At 34.8% G+C, this 21,011-nt stretch overlaps 1 non-coding gene across 1 annotated transcript; it reads left to right on the top strand.

The window, feature by feature from the left end:
* The first annotated feature begins 6,926 nt into the window (after positions 1-6,926).
* Positions 6,927-7,033, top strand: LOC121231682 (small nucleolar RNA R71). The gene has a single exon (XR_005929738.1). It is a non-coding gene; the product is annotated as a small nucleolar RNA R71 (small nucleolar RNA).
* Positions 7,034-21,011: the final 13,978 nt, after the last annotated feature.

Here is a 21,011-nt window from a genome sequence, read left to right as displayed (position 1 = left end):
TTGATGTTCTATGTGGAATTTTGTAGGCATTGGACTGTTAGTTACCGATTTGCTCCAGACATAAATCGTTGGCAAGCTGAAGCTGTAGTTGCAATTCAAGAGGTTTGGTAACTTATCAAACCTTCTAAACTAAAGAAAAATTGTAAGACATATATATGTTCTGTTTTTTTTTGTTTACTCCATAGTAATGTTTGGAGAGTTATATTTTGCAAGTGGTGATGTAGTAAGTTGATTTTTATTGGTATATTTAATTTGAATTTGGGATCGAATTTCTTAAGTTGATGTAGTTCGAAAATTTTAATCGAATTTTTTAAAATTGGAACATTAGATATAATCAAGTAAAGAACTTGATTAAAAAACAAATATTCAATATATTAAAATTGGATCAGTAGATATAATACAATGAATAAATTGTAAGGTGATTAAAATTGAATGAATAAATTAGAAAATTTTATTAAAAATAAAACTAATTAAATGTGTATATTCATATACATCGCATAAATTAAAAATATTTTTAAATAATTAAAATAAAATATTATTTTAATAATATTACATATATATCAACTTTTGAACCAGTGGCAACTACTTCAGTACAAATAAAAAAGGTAATTAATAAGCAGACTTATTCATAATTTTTTCCCTACAGAATGAATGATGTTATTTGCAAACAAAAGCAGTCCTCAAAATCTTCTCCCAAATTTTTTGTGCCATTGATATAAATATAAACCGGTTAATGTGGTATATTAATATATAAAAGGAAATGAGTATATAAATTCATATAAGAATATTGATTATTAAGAATTTTATTAAATTATATATTTTAATTATAATATATTTAATATATTTAATAATAATTATGTTTAAATATGATTAAATTATTTATTATTGATAATAATAATCTTATTAAAATTTAAATAACAATAACAATAATCATTTACCAAAATAAATTTATGCTAAGGGTATTCTAGTCATTTTAGTTTTTTCCATTATGCTATTACACCTCTATTCCATTCAACCAAACACAAGATTACTATTACGCCTCTATTCCATTACATTCAACCAAACAGTTGATTTGCTATTACACATCTATTCCATTACACCTCTAATCCAATACACCTCTAATCCAATACACCTCTAATCCAATACAGCGAACCAAACGTGCCCTTATAGTTCTACAAAAATAATTACCTATTCATATTTACCTTTATTACTTTATATTTACATTCTAATAAATTGAACTAATTAGTCTAAATATAAACCTAAATTATTTAATTTCAGGCTAGATTTATAATTTTAAAAAATAACCTAGGTATATGCTTGATACGAGATATTCGCGGTAGGTTTTAAAAATTTATAATTAATCATTCTTGAAACTAACTATTATCACGATGAAGGCAAGTGTACCTATCTAACAGTGGTATAGCTTTATCAAGACTGGATTGTCGAACCCAAAGGAACCAAGAGTACTAGTAATTTTTTTCCTTTTATTATCTAGCCTAAAAATTAAGGGATTTGTTTATCTAAACTAATTAACTAAACTATGGGTGCACAAAGAGAAAATTGGGGAAAAGCTTTTGGGAAAACTCGATTGATTAAGACAATACCCAAGGAAAAATCCACATAGACTTCACTTGTTATTTGACTCTGAATCAGACAATTTATTCATTTGACTTGATCCGCAGAAATCCCTAAGTTAATTATTATCACTCTCGAGACTAATAACGTCTAACCCTAGGTTGATTAATTGGAATCTCTTTCTAAATAACACCCTAGTGTTGCATTAACACGATATATGGACTCCCTTATTTGGTTTCACCCTAATCCGACAATATCTTGTCACCCTATCTCTAGGCGTGCAATCAACTCTGCTTAATTACGACAAATTTACTCTTAGACAGGGACTTTTGCTCCTCTAAATAAGCGCATTAACTTGAATCAATATCCTGGAATATTAAAACAAGAATTAAGAATACATAATTAAGAACAAGTCAAATATTTATCATACAATTCAGATAATAATAACAACATCCGTCTTAGGTTTCATTCCCCTTAGGTATTTAGGGGGTTTAGCTCATAATTATGAAAGAAAACATCTCAAAAGAATAAAGATAACAAGACATAAAGAAAACCCAAAACTCCTGAAGGAAATTGAAGGAAGATCTTCAGTCTTGACGATGAATCCGGCTTCTAAGATGGATCAAATGGCTTTCCTTGAGTAATTCCCCGCCTCCTCCGGTGTTTAAATAGGCTTTATCATGCCTAAAAGCCCTCAAAAGTAGCCTTTTCCAAATAGGACTAAAATTGGGCTCGACAGGGACACGCCCGTGTGCGATTTCTTCAATCTGTGTTCAAGGCTGTTAAATAGGCACGGGCGTGTGGTCTACCCACGTAAGTCGTGCTCGTTTCTGCCAAAAAGACACGGGTGTGTGGTCTACTCGTGTAAGGAAGTCCCGGTCGTGTTGATTTCCCACGTTGGCCCATTTTCTCTATTTTCGGCCCGTTTCTCATTCCTTTTACTCTCCTGTGCTCACCTAAGTATATAACATGAAATTGAAGAATTAGGAGCATTGAATTCACCAAATCTAAGGATAATTCATCCAAAAATATGCTAAGAATAAGGTAAAAATATGTATAAATTATGGTTTATTAAATACCCCACACTTAAGCGTTTGCTTGTCCTCAAGTAAAATCCTTAACTCACAATCAAAATTCATTTTTCTCAACTTATAATTCCTATCAAAAATATCTCAAAATAATCCATAAGTAATCATACATTGTGAATTCAACTAGAAGAATATCAAAGTTTCAAACATTCCAAGTTGAGCATTTTATCACGAAAACCTTGGTGTCTCCCCTCATCTAAGTGATTACCTTTGATTCAAAATATCACAGAGTTTAACATCCTCACTAAGGATTCACTCAAATCACTCGAGGTGTTTAAGGATAACAAATTAGCACTCATCAGTTAATATGAAACGTTATTACCATAGGCTTGCGTGAAAATCAAATCTCCACCACTATAAATTGAGATGATACATCAATCAAAAGGTCTTTAGAGTATTGTAACGTTGCTTTGGTTGAGGGGTGTGGTCACAAGTTGAAAGAAAAGGTTAGAATCGAGATTGAATTGAAAAATTACTTAACTAGAAAAATAACTAGTCATCACTTGAATACATGTGAGTTTCTTCTCAGAATATGGAATTAAACACTTAAGCTCAAAACAACGAACTACTACTTATAAATGTATGTATTGAAATATTATTATTATTATTATTTATTTAAAAAAAAGAATTAATAACATAGGTTAATTATTAAAATATAACATAGCTAAGTAATTTATTCAAATCAAATCTCGACAAAAATAGGGATCAAATTAATTTAGGGGATTTCAACAATAATGAATTATGGGTTAATAGTGAGGGTAAATCAATTAATGGCTTGTTAGGGTCAAGGGGGTTCACTAAGGGTTAATTATGAAGGTAGGCTTTTATAAAGTGAGTGGGTTAAACCTAGGTGCCATTATCATCTCAACATATCAAATCAAAGGTGTGGTTTTCACATGCATAATCAAGCAAGTTCTAGAATAACAAATCAATATTTACGCACTCATAACAATAATAAAAGTGAGCATGAAAGAAATAATAAATGCTCTAAAGCTCAAGATCTCACAAAAATTATGGCTTTTTGATGTTTAACCTGTGAATTTCAATTCAAGATAATACCTAAACTTTGGGAAACAACCTAATTTGTTTTTTATTCTCAAAAATCAACTTATCATGCTTGATTCTCTAATTCCTTAAAGTTTAAACAATCAATGCATAAATGCCTATGTTTTAATTCAAGACATATTAATAGAAAATCATAAATCAATCAAAATTCATTCTAATAATGATATGAGAAGGTCACATGAGAATAAGACAAAATTCAGGGATTTTTTTGATAATGATATAAAAGACCCTCCACACTTAAGATGTACATTGCCCTCAATGTACAAAGTTAGATTTATTGAATTATATAGATATAAGATCATAAGATAGGGAGAGGAGTGAGACTTCTTGAATTATGAATGGAATCCTTGAATTGGAGTTATGGAGAATAATTGGCCAAGGCAATGATGAGATTGGAGGAGGATACTCCAGTGGTGGTAGAGGTTGGGTTCCACAACCACAGTGTCCAGCAAAGAGGTTATCGTGGTGGTCGGGCAGGACATGGTAGTCGTGGAGAACCTTTTCCAGTGGAGTTGCAAGTTCCTAAGTAATAGTGAGCTTTGGAGCTCTTTATAACTGTGATAGAATCAGGAACTTCTTTTAGGAAATATAAAGAAGCATAATTACTCTTAAAGAAATAACCGAATTATAAAATCTCAAGATAAAATAAAAATAGTATTAAAAGGAAATAAAAAGTAATTTCAAAATATAAATAAAGATAAAAATAAAATAAAAAAGTAAAAATAAATAATAGGTGTTTATAAAGAAATTGGGGCACACGTCCGTGGGGCATGCTCGTGTGCCTTCATTTCAGCCCGTGCGTTTCGTGGCTTTCGAAATTGGGCTTATTGGTGCACACGGCCATGTTGCACAGCCGTGTCATTCTTCGTTCGCTTCTCCTACGCCTGTATATGTAGGCACATGCCCATGTTGTATTGACAGGCTCGACCACAGCCAGTGGGCACGGGCGTGTTGCACGCCCATGTTAATTTGACAGGATTGCCCACTACCATGTCGCACGGCTGTGGCAAATTATTGAATCCCGTGTTGGGGAAACATTTTTACTTTGTTTGTACATGGCCGTATTGCACGGCCGTGTTGCCTCCCATGGTATGGGCACAGCCTAAGGCACGCCCGTGTGCTTGGCCGTGTGGTTCTGGAAATTTTATGTTCAGTGACTCAGTTAGTGATTAGATGTTAAAAACTAAAATTTAAAGAAATTAATATTGTTAGTGCTTGGGTTGCCACCGAGAAGCGCTTATTTAGAGTCTAAGCTCGACTTACCTCTCTTTTGCATGGTCATCGTGGTGCGAGGAGTTTACACTCCTTGTTCCAGCTATCAATTTCATCAAAATAAGGTTTTAGACGGGTACTATTTACCTTAAAAATGTTGAATTTGGGATGAATTACATCGATTGTACCGTATGGAAAAATGATGAGTGCCGTAAGAGGGATTGCTCCATTAGGTTCAAGAGTGGCAATACGAGGGTCTGCTGCATCTAGTAGTACTTTGTCTCCAACCTTAAGTTGATTTGGTGAAATATTGAGCTCGTCATGGTGTGGTTTTGGTTTATTGTGTGTCCTTGGTCCATTCATCTAGTTCCTCGATTTGTAGCCTTCGTTCTTCATAGATGGTTTCTTTGTTGTTACTTGAACAAGGCTCATGTGTGCTCTTCGAACGTGTTTCCTATAAAGAAGGTTGCACCACATGGTCAGTATTAATAGGATTACGAGCTTGAAGAGTAACTGAGTCATCACCCACACGAAGTGTCAGTTCACCTGTACCAACATCAATAATGGTTCTAGCAATTGCTAAAAAGGGCCTTCCTAGAATTAGAGGTGCGTTACTACCCTCTTCTATGTCTAGAACAAAAAAATCGATTGGGAATATAAATTCATCAATTTTTACAAGTACATCTTCAATGATACCTCTAGGAAATCTGATAGTTATATCGACTAACTGAATACTCATCCTAGTTTGTTTGGGTTTCCCAAGACCTAGTTGTTTAGACATTTTGTAGGGCATGACATTAATACTAGCCTCTAAATCAGCCAAAGCATTTTTAACATTTAAGCTACCAATTAAATAAGGAATCGTAAAACTCCCTGGATCTTTCAATTTGTTGGCAAGCTTGTTCTTAGAATAGATGAGCAAACTGCATTTAACTCTACATGCGACGCCTCATCCAACTTCCGTTTATTTGCTAAAAGCTACTTTAAGAATTTGACTGCATTTGGCATCTACGAAAGAGCTTCAATAAGCAGTAAGTTAATGTGTAATTTCTTTAATAGTTTAAGGAATTTACCATTGTTCATCTGTGCGGTCTTTGCTTGTCGCATTGGGATATGGCACTCGTGGTTTGTACTCTTTACTTACTAGTTTTTACTCACTGTGGTCTACCTCACCTTTACCTTTACTTACCACAATTCCTTACCTCGATTCTAGTTCAGGTTCAACTAACCCTTCCTTGTCTTGGATGGTAATTGCGTTGAGTTGTTCTCTTGGGTTAGATTCAGTGTTACTCGACAGGCTACCTTGTGGTCGTTCAGAAATCAATTTGGCGAGTTGGCCTATCTAATTTTCGAGCCCTTGGATTGACGCCTGTTGATTCTTAAGTGCTGTTTCAGTATTTTGAAAGCGGGTTTCCAAATTGAGATAAATTTTGTTAGAATCTCCTCAAGGTTCAACTTCTTTTCCTGTTGGCAAGGTGGTTGTTGGAAGCCTGGAGGTGGTGGTGGTCTCTGATTCCCTTAGCCTCCCCATGAAAATTTTGGGTGGTACCTCCATCCTGTACTGTAAGTGTTACTATAAGGATTATTTTGAGGTTGAGGATTATTACCCATATAATTTAATTGCTCGTTTTCCATGATGTAGCCATAAGGTGGGTGTTCTGAATTGCTCGTCCCTCCTCCACTTGCATTGCATTGCATTACTGGGTGAATTTGTGAAGAGCCAAGAAAACCGTCAATTTTTCTATTCAAAAGTTCTACTGATTAGAGAGCATGGTGACCGAATCGACGTTAAAAATGCCGGCTGCTTTCGTTGGCTTTGTCCTCATGACTTGCCACTGATAATTATTCAGTGACATCCCTTCTATAAATTCATAAGCATCCTCAGGTGTCTTATTATTGATAGTCCCACCAGCGGCTGCATCAGCCATCTGCCTAGTTGAAGGATTCAGGGCATTGTGAAAAGTTTGAACTTGTAGCCAGAGTGGTAGCCTATGGCGAGGGCACCTTCTCAACAGATCCTTGTATCTTTCCCATGCATCGTAGAGTGTTTCTAGATCCATCTGCACAAAATAAGAGATATCATTCTTTAATTTAGCCGTTTTTGCTGGTGGAAAATATTTTAGTAAAAACTTTTCAGTTATTTGTTCAAAGTAGTGATTGACCCTCGTGGTAACGAGTTCAACCACTGTTTAGCCTTATTCCTTAATGAAAAGGGAAATAACCGAAGACAAATGGCATCATTAGAGACGCCATTGATTTTAAATATGTCGTAGAGTTCCAGAAAATCCACCAAGTGAGTATTTGGATCCTCATCCTGCAAACCATCAAACTGAACAAATTACTGTATCATTTGAATCGTGTTAGGTTTCAGTTCAAAATTATTTATAGCAATACCAGGCCTAGCTATACTTGACTTAGTTCCTGTTAAATTGAGTTTAGCATAATCATACATAGTGCGTGGAGCATGATTCTGATTTACTGGATCAGCGGCAATCGCAGGAGGTAGTGGATTTTCTTGAATTTTATCCATCTCCTCGGTTGTGGTTTGAATATCGTCCTCTTGCTCTTCCTCTGTGTATCTTAAGCTTCGCCTTATTTCTCTTTGATTTCTGAAGGCTGTGCGATCGATCTCACTATAAAAAAGTAATGGTTCCGACGGGTTTCTTCTAGTCATACACTATAAAAAACCTGCCAGAAGCAAATAAAAGAGAAAATTGGAAATGAAAATAAAAATTTAAATTGCAAATAAAGTAAAATGGCTAAAGTAATAAAAATCGAGTGTTCTTAATATCTTAGTTCCCCGGCAACAGTGCCAAAAACTTGATACGTGATATTTGCGACAGGTTTTAAAAATTTATAATTAATCGTTCTTTAAACTAACTAGTGTACCTATCGAACAATAGTATAGCTTTAGCAAGACCGGATTGTCAAACCCAAAGGAACCAAGAGTACTAGTAATTACTTTTTATTTATTATCTAGCCTAAAAATTAAGGAATTTGTTTATCTAAACTAATTAACTAAACTATGGGTGCACAGAGAGAAAATTGGGGAAAAGCTTTTAGGAAAACTGGATTGATTAAGATAATACCCAAGGAAAAATCCACCTAGACTTCACTTGTTATTTGACTTTGAATTAGACGATTTATTCATTTGACTTGATCCATAGACATTCCTACGTTATATTATTATCTCTCTCGAGACTAATAACGTCTAACCCTAGGTTGATTAATTGGAATCTCTTTCTAAATAACACCTTAGTGTTGCATTAACTCGATCTATGGACTCCCTTATTAGGTTTCACCCTAATCCAGCAAAATCTTGTCACCCTATCTCTAGGTGTGCAATCAACTCCGCTTAATTACGACAAATTTACTCTTAGACAGGGACTTTTGCTCTTGTGAATAAGCGCATTAACTTGAATCAATATCCTAGAATATTAAAACAAGAATTAAGAACACATAATTAAGAACAAGTCAAATATTTGTCATACAATTCAGATAATAATAACAAGATTCATTTTAGGTTTCATTCCCCTTATGTTTTTAGGGGTTTAGCTCATAATTATGAAAGAAAACATCTCAAAAGAATAAAGATAACAAAACATAAAGAAAACCCAAAATCCTGAAGGAAATTAAAGGGAGATCTTCAGTCTTGACGATGAATCCGGCTTCTGAGATGGATCAATCGGCTTTCATTGAGTAATTCCTTGCCTCCTACCCCTTGTGTCTATTCTAATTGCGTTCTCCGGTGTTTAAATAGGCTTTAAAATGCCTAAAAGCCCTCAAAAGTAGCCTTTTCCAAATAGGACTAAACTTGGGCTCGACAGGGACACGCCCGTGTGCGATTTCTTCAATCCGTGTTCAAGGCTGTTAAATAGGCACGGGCGTGTGGTCTACCCATGTAAGTTGTGCTCGATTATGCCAAAAGGACACGAGCGTGTGGTTTACTCGTGTAAGGAAGTCCTGGTCGTGTTGATTTCCCACGTTGGCCCATTTTCTTTGTTTTCGCCCCGTTTCTCGTTCCTTTTACTTTCCTGTGCTCACCTAAGTATAAAACATGAAATTAAAGAATTAGGAGCATCAAATTCACCAAATCTAAGGATAGTTCATCCAAAAATATCCTAAGTATGAGGTAAAAATATGTATAAATTATGGTTTATCAATGCTCCTAACCAATCAATTGTATTTCTACAAGTTCAAGCACAAACATGTAATTAAAAACTAAAACTACTAAAAACAAAGAAAAGAAAATAATTGAAAAGAAAAATTTTAAAATTTTCCTATGTCAATCCCTAGACTTTATTCTACACAATGCCCCTAATGTGCAACTAAAAATGTAAAGGAAATATGTTACCCGATTGGCGTGATACGTATCATGTCAATTGGTGGGACTACGTCTCCTTTCGGTTTCGGCTCATAATGGTATTACCTTTAGAAATTGTGGGGTTCCTACAAAGAAAAACTGAAAACACGCAAATATATTTGGAAAATATTAAATCCTATCTAATTAAAACTAAAGAAAAAAATTAAAAAATCATTTAAAAATAAAGAAGAAAATATTGAATAAATTGTTCAAAATTAATCAGAATCAGGGTCAGACTCTTCCACTAGCTCCCAAATTCTCCTATTCTTTTTCTTAACATGGTCACCTTTATTGTTTTTGTTCGAGGTCGATACGCGATTGTTTTGTTTTCTTGTTGTCGCTTTCCTCAGGTTATTATCTCTTGTAGTGTTGCCTTGCATTGTAGTATGCCTTCCACTCAATGTTGATCTCTCAATTATTCTCTTCATTTGGTTTTTCATATTCCCGTTCGCAGTTGTGTTGTTGAACAGTTGTAGGTATGGTGTTGTCCATAGAGTATTTTTTATGCCATACCTTCTTGCATAGTGTTCCACAATTGGCTTGATGTAGGCAATACCCTACACCGTATATTCAACATGTTCTCGAATGTAGTCCTCTCTTGATATAGTTTGCTCTTTATTGTTGTCAATAGCTTGTAATGGATTTGTGGGACTTTTGGTCTTAGAGAGGTTTCCCCTCGAGGGTTACTATGGCCATTGAAACTCTTTAATTCTATATTTCTTAGCTGCTTGGGTTGCCAACTTTCCATATTCTTAGTTGCATGCAGCTTGATATTCCATGTATCTTTGTATTCGCATGATCATTTCTTCCAATGTCTGCTGTTGTGGTTGTGATACACTACTTCTTGCTTGTCTTGTGTCTATATGTGGTTTAAATGGCTGTAAGTTTCTATATGTGCTTCGTATTGCTACCATTTGGTGTTATTTCAAAATAACTAATTTACGCTTGGTAAGGGAAGACGACTATACTCGGGGGGAGAAATAATTAATGTTTATGGATTGGAGGGTATTGGCTACTGATAAAGACATTCTGTAGAAGAGTTTTTGTGCCATAGGTATGGTTTGTGCAAACTTGATAAATATCTTGATAAATATCTTCGAAGATCATTTCGATCCAATATCAAAAAGTTTTTGAAAATGGTCTGCATGTTGCACCACAAGGGGTGCGTAGTGCGACACTACAAGAAATTTCCCCTTGTTGCATTAAATTCAATGGTGTGTTGTGCCATAGGTATGGTGTAGTGCGACATGACGATAAAATTCATCATTTTTAGGCTTATATGTGTTTCCTGCTGTAGAATAGTTGTGTGATGACATGGTTTCGATTTGGCCTCTTCGAGACTTGTAGAAGGTCCTCGATTTCCCATACATGTACCCTAATAATGTCTAACTCTTAAATTGCTACTGGAAACTTGTTTCCTATTAATTATAACACAAAATAAAAAAGTCTAATTCCTATATCTGACAAACTAAAAACAATTCAGTATACAATGTTTACAATTTAATTGAGTTCAATGGTTAAAAATTATGTTGCGCTACCGAAGTTGTCTAAAAATTCCTTGAGCATAACCATCGACTTCAGCTATTAGTCTCACCCATGTCCACTCTTCTAATTGTCTGTCCCTCAATAGAGTCTCACCATTTGTCCTGTTCTCTCATTTTGTGAGTACCTATACTTGCATAACTTTGAAAATACCTTCAATCGAGGCTATTAGGGGTTTTATTGAATAAAGCATAACACTCCTCTTTAGCTAATCCCTCACTTTGGGAATCATGACTACATTTGAACAGTTCTATTTCATCATCGATATTTATAACTAGCTCATTTTGCTCGAGATCGACAGTTGATTTAGAGGTGGCCAGAAATGGCCTACCCAACAGAATGAGGATTTCTCGATCTTTTTCAAGGTTGAGGACTACAAAGTTGACGGGGATGATAAATCCCTGTACCTTAACAAATACATCTTTCGGGTGCACTAAAGATCTATTGACAAGTGATAGGGGCATTAAATTTATGCTACCCCTTAAATTGCAATGGTCTTTGCTAAAATATCAATCTCTTATCTCTATTGGGATTGTAAAGCTACCCGAATCTTTTAACTTTGGGGGTTATCTATTTTACAATTAGTGCGCTATAGAGGCATCGATGTCAATTTGCTCGCCTTTTTCATTTTTCTATGCCATTTCATGGTTTCCTTTAAACATTTGGTATATTTCAGTAATTTGTCTACAAGTTCTAATAGCGAAAAATTAACATTGAGGGATTGAAATAAATTAAGACAATTTATAAAATCTACCTTGTCCCTATTTTGCTTGTCCTCTAATCTCATGAATGGATCAAGAACCAGTTTAGCTACCTCCTCGATTGGCTCATGATGTCTTTCGAAGTTTCCTACTCTTTATGGACAGGTACGATCGAAGAATTTAATGCCTCTCCAGATCACAAAGTGGCTACCTTTGTGTTCTCCTGCCCATCTCTCTGAGGGTTGTTCTCCGTGTTGCTGAGGATGCCTTGACCATTTTGATTCTAAAACATTGTCATTAATTAGCTCATTTGGTTACAAAGGCTATCAATTCGAGACTCGAGTTGTCCACATGTTGCTTGGACTTATCAAATGTATGTCTTCATAGTTTACATCTCCCCCTCTAGTTGATCGAATCTTTGACCACATGCAGTGCAGTCATTCCCCACGACTCTTTGTTGCAATGGTGGAGGTTGGTAAGGAGGGTTCGATCGAGGTTGGGCTTGATTCGTGCTTTATTGATTACCTCCACTTGAGGTTTGGATGATCCTTCCAACTAGGACTATAGGTATTGGAATAGGTATTTCCACACCTATTATTTACATAGCTTGCTTCCTCCAATTAGTTCTCATAATGTAGCTCCATTCTTATCAGTTTGATAGGTGTCTCAAACTGTTAAGCTTCTCTAATATTTGTTGGAATCGATTATTGTCGATTTCTTCATTTATCAATTTCACCATTGGAGGTTGACATTTGTACATGAATGTCTGATTAGGCCACATGTACAAATTCATGGCCATGTCTTCAATGATTTTGTAGGCTCATTCATACGTTTGAAACATGAGAGATCCGCCAGATGCTTCGTCTAAGCTAGACTTTATGTGTCCGTCAACACAAGTTTAGAATATTTGTATTTGAAGCCACACTTGCAGTCTATGGTATGGAAATTTCCTTAGCGTCATCTTGAAACACTCCCACGCCTCGTACAGGGATTCACCTTCAAATTGTTTAAAATTGGCAATTTCTAGCCTCAACTGAATGGTTCGAATAATCAAGAAAAAAATAGAGAAAGTTTTCCTCTAGATCGTTCTATATTATAATGGAACCCGGTTTAATGAATCCAACTAATCAGTAGCATTTTTTCACAAGGAGAACGGGAATAATCGAAGACGCATGTTATTCATAATCTCAATCTCAATTGAATAAATCATGTAAAGAACATGATCGGTTCATAAGAGTAAAGAGAATTGAATAATCGTGGATTGAGTACTGAATGGGGAACGAAGTAGCAAATCACTTGATTGGAATAATGAATTTAATCGAATGCTAAAGAAAATATAAACTGAAATACTTTAATTAAAGTTATAAACTCTTGAATCAAAACTGGTTTCAAGAGGAAAAATAAAAAAAGTTATGAAAAATAGAAAAGAAAATAATCTAAATATGTTTCTAAACTATAGGGTTTTTTAAGGTGTCTAGGACGAGTTGGTTACATCATACCCCTAATGTCTTATTTTTTGGAGGTGTTGGTTACATCAGTAGCCTAAATACATCGTTGTTTTTTTAGTGCTTTGACGTCCCGTGAAGCTTTTGTATCGCTCGTCCATTGCTTCTATGTCAATTGGGTCTTTAGATATTCATCCTACACACTCAATTAAAAGTATTAGCACAACCTAAGGCCCATGTCAACCTATTTGGTCACGCCTCTTATAAAATGTGTTAAAAAAATTATTTTATTAATATTTATTCCTAAGGCCTAATTACAAAAAATGAAATATAAAATACTAATTGCATAGAAAACATGTTCTTTAAGTGCAGAATTAACCTGGATTAACTACTACATCTGATGGCAAGTCTAGCTTTGGTAAGCTAGATTTAACCTTGATCTTGGTTGTATAACATGGTTTAACTGAATAATTGATAATAAATGATTGTTTTGAAGAATTTATGAATTGAAACTACTTTCTCCTATTTTTTTGTTTACTGTAGCATCTCGTAAATCTAATCTTATGATGGAAACAGGTGAGGGGTGTTACATTTAGTGGTATTAGAGCTATAGTTTAGTCGATTATAGGACTGAACATAGTGTGTACAGAGTCTAGAAAATACATGCCACAATAACCTGCGATAGTGTGATGCTATTTGATCCAATATAATTTGTTTTCTTGTAGATATAAAGATGTCAACTGAATCAAACCGTGCTATCATTGATGAAGTTGATAGCAATTTTCTGGCTTTCGATCAGGGAGCAAGTCATAGCGTTCCTATTCCATAATTGTCTGAAAATGAGGCGAAAAATGCCTTTTTGGATATGATGGGCCAGTGTTTTATTGAGTGTATGCGAACCAACCATATGGTTTTGTAACCACTGCCTCTATTGTGCCTCTGATAGCACTCATTTTCCTCATAATACCGAAAGCTTACGTCGACCCTCTATTGATAAAATAAGGAAAAATGGTGTTGAAGAATTTCGTGGAATCTAGGGTTGAGTATTTGATAGAGAATATACAGTGGGTCCTTGATGAAATGGTTTGTACACTTGAAGATTGTTTAAGGTGTGCAGTCTCTTTGTTGAAACACGAGGTCCGTCAGTGGTGGTCCACATTGTTAGCCATTGTACCGAAAGACAGAATTGATTGGAACTTTTTCATAACCTAATTCCAAGAGAAGTATATCAATACATTGTATTTGGAAAAGAAAAAGAAAGAATTTATTGAACTGATATACGGAAATATATCCGTGGTCTAGTGTGAAAGAGAGTTTGTATGACTTAGCAAATATTCTCGTGAAATTGTACCGACTAATTCTAAGATATGCATTCATTTTGAAAGTGATCTGAATGATGAGATCCACAAGTTAATCAGAGCATTGGAACTACAGGAATTTGTGGTTCTATCTGAATAATCACAAAAAATGGAAGCATTTGAAATGAGGAGAAATAGGCTGATATGAAATTTTGAGAATCTTGAAAGGGAAGTTTGTCGAAATCATTTTAGGTTCTTTTATCCAAGAAGTCGAGAGAATTCCACAGTCGTTTCACTTCACAGCCAGGATATTTTAGAAGAGATAAACTGAGATCGAGTAATCTGAGGTTCTAGAATACACCAGCTGCTAGCATTGTCAATGTTTCTAATGTAGATTTACCTATTTGTGTTCATTGTGGAAAAACTCACAAGGATGTGTGCTGAGTTAAAGTTGGGGCTTGTTTTAGATGTGGATCTACTGAGTACTTTCTGAGAGATTGCCCAAATAAAATGGGTGATATGGATGATCAGGTTGATAAATAGATATTTGTTTCATAGAGGAATAGATGAACGAGATAGACTAATATCACTGGAGCCACTCGAGGTGGGACCAAAAATATGATAGTCAAATCTGAGGCTCGTGCACCTGCCAGAGCCTATTCATTCGAGCTTGGGAGGAATCATCTACTCCATATGTCATTACTGGTACAATTTCTCTTTTTGATGCTAATGTATATGCATTGATTTACCCTAGGTTAAACTATTTTTACATTTTCACTGTTGTAGTATTTGAAAATAATATATTGGTAGAACAGTCTAAAATTTATGTTAGAAAAACAAATCCATTAGATCAATATGTTTTTCTAGTAATATAATTCACAAAGAATTCAAGGTTTTAAAATTCTTATAGATCTAATGCTTTTGACATTCAATGAATTTGATATGACATTTGATATGAACTGATTAACATTATATGGTGTAGTGGTAATTGTGGGCAGATACAAATTATACTTAAGTGTCAGAGGGGGAAATCAATAAATTTTGAGATTGACAGAATTATTGGTGTGATCTACCAACACTAAAATTAATGCCTCCCGAGGAGCGCTTATTTAAACTCTAAGCTCGACTTCCCTTTTCAAGCAAATGGTGAAGGCGGATCTTAGAGTTGGAGCTCATTTCTCTCGTTGTTAGTATTACCACCAAAATAAAGTTTGAGACGAAGACAGTTTACCCTAAAAGTGTCATAATCTGGGTGTGTTACCTCAATGGTTCTGTATGAAAATACCTTTTTTTATTACAAATGGGTTCGACCCTCTTGACTTAAGTTCTGAAAGGAACATTCGTGGATCTAACTATCTAGTAGCACTTTATCCCCAACTTTGAACTGCTTCATTCTTTTTACATGCACGCTATGATGTTTCTTAGTTATTTCTTTAACCGTTATTAGGTTCTCATCAACCTTTGTTCACCATTCATCTAGTTAATTGAGCTGCACCATTCATTCTTCACTCATCTTGTAACAACCCATTTTTAGGTCAAATCGAAATAGTGGTTTCGAGGCCACAAATCTGAAGTCAAAATATTTATTTTATTATTTTTATAAGGTTTATAGCATGATATATTAATCATGTGAAAGTTTCATAAATAAATTTTACTATTTAAGTGCTTAATTCAGTAAAAAAGACTAAATCGCGTAATGCGTAAAATTTGAGTTCTATTAGTAAAATGACTCAAATCGCTATGAAATTTATATTGGAGCTCCCTAAGTGTATAATATACCTTTATTGATGTTACTGGACATTTTTTCCATAATTAGCATGGTTATTATATGTTTAAATAAAGGTTATTTTTGTAAATGACTTATTAAGTTAATAATAATAAAACAAAATCAAAATAAAATTATTCTATGCATCTTCTTGCCGAAATTGAGAAATAAAAATCAGCCATAGCTAGGTTTTACATTTGGCTAGGCTTTAAACTTTGATTAAGGTACAGTTTTGACACGTTTTTTAACGATTTTTATGTTTTTAAGCTCATTGCAGCTTAATCTAGTTAGCCCGTACCTTCGTTTTTGAAACTGTTATAGATTTTGAGATATGCCATTGTTGAATACTTGGGTATTTTAAAGTTTCTTGTTAGATTATTAATAGTTGTTAACAGATATACAAGTTTTATAAAGTGATTTCTGACAGAAGTGAGAATTAGGGATTAAATTGTGAAAGATAGAAATGTTGTGGTTGAAAATGTGAATAAAATGAAAATATGGGCTAATATGAATCCCATTGAAATTCTCCTACCTTGGGTTAGGGCTTAATTGTGCAATTTTCCATTTTTATGTGTTGAGGACTAAATTGCAAAGTAGTCAAAAGTTTAAGGGTAAATTGTAATTTAGCCAAAATGAATGTTTTAGGCTAAATTGAATTGAATGAAAGTTTGAATGAGTTAATTTGATATCAAATAGATCAAGATAAACAAATACTAGAATTAAATCGGGGGAAACGAAACGTAGAGGAGTAGGCGACAGTTATACAAGCAAATACGAGGTAAGTTCGTATAATTAGAATCGAACTTTTCTATACTTGTAATTGTTGAATTGAACATAAATTATTGAAATACTTGAAATATGAATGCCTAGATGATATATTGTATTCGTTACCGAGCCCCGTTTGAACAATGTGAATTCATTGGAAATGAGTGACGTGTTACTAAGATTACCGTATTGGTCGAGCTCCTGCATTTGTTGCGGACTCACATAGCTCGTAAGAGCTTACTGTTTCAGCTAATTGGAGCTTACCGTTCAGCTCAATAGAGCTTACTGTTTCAGCTCAATAGAGCTTATTGTTCAGCTCAAAAGAGCTTACCGACCATGACTCGAAAGTGCATGCATGATGATGAACTGATGGATTACTGACATTGTTCACTCAATTATACTTTGAAGTTCTAATAGGTTCAACGGGCTTAAATATTAGCTATTCGGATAAGTTACTTGTTATAAGTGTGAAATATTTGATATGTGACTTTAGAATTAATGCAAAGTAAAGTACTAATAGATAACTTTATGTATTTGTTAAATGACTAACATGTGATGAATATTTGTGATTAGGTGATGGTTAAATTGAATTGTTGGCATTTTATTTATTGCTTTATGTTTACAAATGGTAAGTTTAAATTCTAAATTATACGGGCTTACTAAGTTATAAGCTTACTTTGTTTCATTTTCTATGTCTTATAAGGTTCGTTAGCTCGCTCGTTTTGGATAAGTCAAAGTTGCATGTCACACTATCCATTTTTCGATTGGTATTTTGAACTTATGAACTTATGTAAATATGGCATGTATAGGCTAGTTTCTTGATAATAGTTATGTTTTGGTATCATGGTTTAAAAATGAATTTGTATATAATTTAAGCCACGTGATTTGGCTTATTTTGGTATCATATTTTAATTTCATATATGTGTTTAATGGTGTATGTTTTGGTATGGTAAGATTTGAGTGAATTTATGCAAATGAAGTCTTGATATATAGATGTTAGATGAAAGAATTGTATATGTGATTAAATATGTATTTGGATTTGTAAATGGTAAGCTTGGTTATGGCTTATAATGTATATTGAATTGGTTATTTTGGTTGCCAATTGAGTTGCATAATTGTGGTCTAATATGAATGTAAATGCTTATGTTTTAGGGTGACAAATTTGGCTTTTCAAATGGCCTATTTTTGTCCACATGGGCAGAGACACGGACATGTGTCCCAGTCGTGTGTAACACATGGTCATGTTAGATGACTGTGTGTTCCCTGGTGTACCCTACGAATTAATTTTAGTATACCCTACAGTTTTGACACGGTCTAGACACATGGGCGTGTCTACTGGTTGTGTGTGGCACGCGGGCGTGTGGTTAGCCGTGTGACCCAAGTCAGTAGCCTCCCTAATTTTCACATGGCCTGGCACACGAGCATGTCTTGTGGCCGTGTGGCCAAGTCAGTATGTATGCCCTGTTTTTCCATGGCTTAGACATACGGGCGTGTCTAATGCCATGTGAGGCATATGGCCTGTTCACAAGGGTGTGTGTCATTTCAAAAGTTGAAAATTTTCTAAGTTTCTGAAATTTTTATATGTTATCAATTTATTCCCAGATGCACGATAAAGACATTGTATGATTGATTTAAGTACATTTTGAATGTGAATGATTGATGGTTACTAAAATGTAATAATATTTGTTAAATGAGTGTTTTGAATTAAGTTACTGGTCTGGTAATACTTCTACCGGTTACGGGTTAGGGGCGTTACATTTTTTGGTATCAAAGCTACAGTTTAGCTGATTCTAAGACTAACGCAGCGTATGTGAGGCTAAAGAACCCTTCTTTCAGATATTAAATGAGCGGTTTGCAAAGTACATTCGTACGAACCAGTTGTTCCGGAACCTCCTCCCCCACCTGTTCCCTAATCGATCCCAATAGTTCTTTAAGGTATCGATCCTTTGCGATTAAATAAACCACCTGTTAATAGAATTCGAAAACATGGAGCTGAGGAATTTAGAGCCACTGCTAATGATGACCCTAAAAGGGCTGAATTTTGGCTTGAGAACACGATTCGGGTGTTTGATGAATTGTCCTGCACACCTGAAGAATGTATGAAGTGTGTTGTATCATTGTTGAGAGTTACTGCATATCAGTGGTGGAATACCTTGATATTCGTAGTTTCGCCAAAGCAAGTCACTTGGGATTTCTTTCAAGTTGAATTTAGAAAGAAATATATTAGCCAAAGGTTCATTGATTAGAAGAGAAAATAATTTCTTGAATTGAAGCAGGGTCGTATGTTAGTTACATAATATGAACGAGAGTTTGTACGACTTAGCAATATGCTCATGAATGTGTTTCTTCTGAAGCTATAATGTGTAAAAGATTCAAGGATGGATTGAATGAAGAAATCAGAGTGTTGGTTGGAATTCTTGAGCTGAAAGAGTTGGTTGTTCTGTTTGGTCGAGCTTGTAAAGCTGAAGAGCTTTGTAAAGAGAAAAGAAAAGCCGATTCTGAGGCTAGAGAGTCTAGAAAAATATTTACGAGCAAATCACATCAGTCAGCACCAAAGAAATTTAGAGAATATCATCCTCGTTCTACAGCCTTTGCGAGAATTTCTATTAGAGATAGAAATGCGAGACAAGCAAGTTCAAAACCTCAAGCGACATCTATGGCCAGTGTGGGAAGTGTTAGAAACGCTGGATCTAAATGTAAACATTGTAATAAGTGACATTACGATGAATGCATATTAGTGAGAGGAGCTTGCTTTAAATGTGGATCTTTTGATCATTTCTCCATAATTGTCCAGAAAAGTTCACAGCTGAAAGAGAACAACCAGTGAACACAAGTAAGACGACTGCTAGAGGGAGACTGCCCCAAAACACTAGAAATGTGAGTGGTAATCGAGGTACTATGAGAGATTTGACTGTGAGATCCAAGGCACGAGCACCTGCCATGACTTATGCTATACGTGCACGAGAGGAAGCATCATCACTAGATGTTATTACCGGTACTTTTTCTCTTTTTGATACTGATATAGTTGTGTTGATAGATCCTAGATCAACCCATTCATATATCTGTATGAATTTAGTATTTAAAAAGAGTTTACATGTCGAGTCTACAGAATTTGTAATTAAAGTATCGAATCCTTTAGGTAAGTTTGTTTTAGTTGATAAAATTTGTAAAATTATCCTCTGGTGATCTGGGGTTACTGTTTTCGAGCTAACTTGGTGCTTCTACTGTTCGATGAGTTTGATGTGATTTTGGGTATGGACTGGCTAACTATGCACGATGCCATTGTGAATTGTAGACAGAAGACTATTGAATTGAAATGTCAAAATGGTGAGAATCTTCAGATTGAGTCGAATGATTCGAATGAATTACCTATTGTGATATCATCTATGTTAGCTCAGAAATGTTTGAGAAAGGGCTATGATGCATATCTTGCATACGTATTGGATATAAAAGTGTTAGAATCAAAGATTGAATCTGTACCTATTGTTTGTGAGTTCTCAGATGTATTTCTAGAAGACCGGGATTACCACCGATCAGAGAAGTTGAATTTGGTATTGAGTTGATACCAAGAACAACTCCAATATTGATAGCTCCGTACAGAATGGCTCCAACATAATTAAAAGAGTTGATGGCTCAGTTCCAAGAATTGACAGATAGAGGTTTTGTACAACCAAGTTATTCTCCTTGGGGTGCACTAGTTTTTTTTGTGAAAAAGAAAGATGGCACGATGTGCATGTGTATCGACTATAGACAGTTGAATAAAGTGACTATAAAGAACAAATACCCTTTACCGTAGATTGATGACTTATTTGATCATTTGAAAGGGGCTACAGTATTTTCAAAGATTGATCTGAGATTGGGTTACTATCAGTTACGAGTTAAAGAGTTAGATGTACCGAAAACTGCTTTCAGAACAAGGTATGGCCATTATGAATTCCTTATTATGCCTTTCAGTTTAACTAATGCTCCTGCCATTTTTATGGACTTGATGAATCGTATATTCAGACCGTATTTAGACAAGATTGTTGTTGTATTCATTGACGATATTTTGATCTATTCATGAGATGAAACTGAGCAGACTGAGCACTTGAGAATTGTGTTACAAACTCTATGTGAAAAGCAGTTATTTGCAAAGTTCAGTAAATGCGAGTCCTGGCTTAAGGAGGTTGGAATTTTGGGACATATTGTTTCA

The sequence above is a fragment of the Gossypium hirsutum genome, chromosome A06 (genome assembly GCF_007990345.1).
Source record: "Gossypium hirsutum isolate 1008001.06 chromosome A06, Gossypium_hirsutum_v2.1, whole genome shotgun sequence".
In the NCBI taxonomy this organism is placed as follows: domain Eukaryota; kingdom Viridiplantae; phylum Streptophyta; class Magnoliopsida; order Malvales; family Malvaceae; genus Gossypium; species Gossypium hirsutum.
This window is presented reverse-complemented; position numbering and strand designations above follow the sequence as displayed.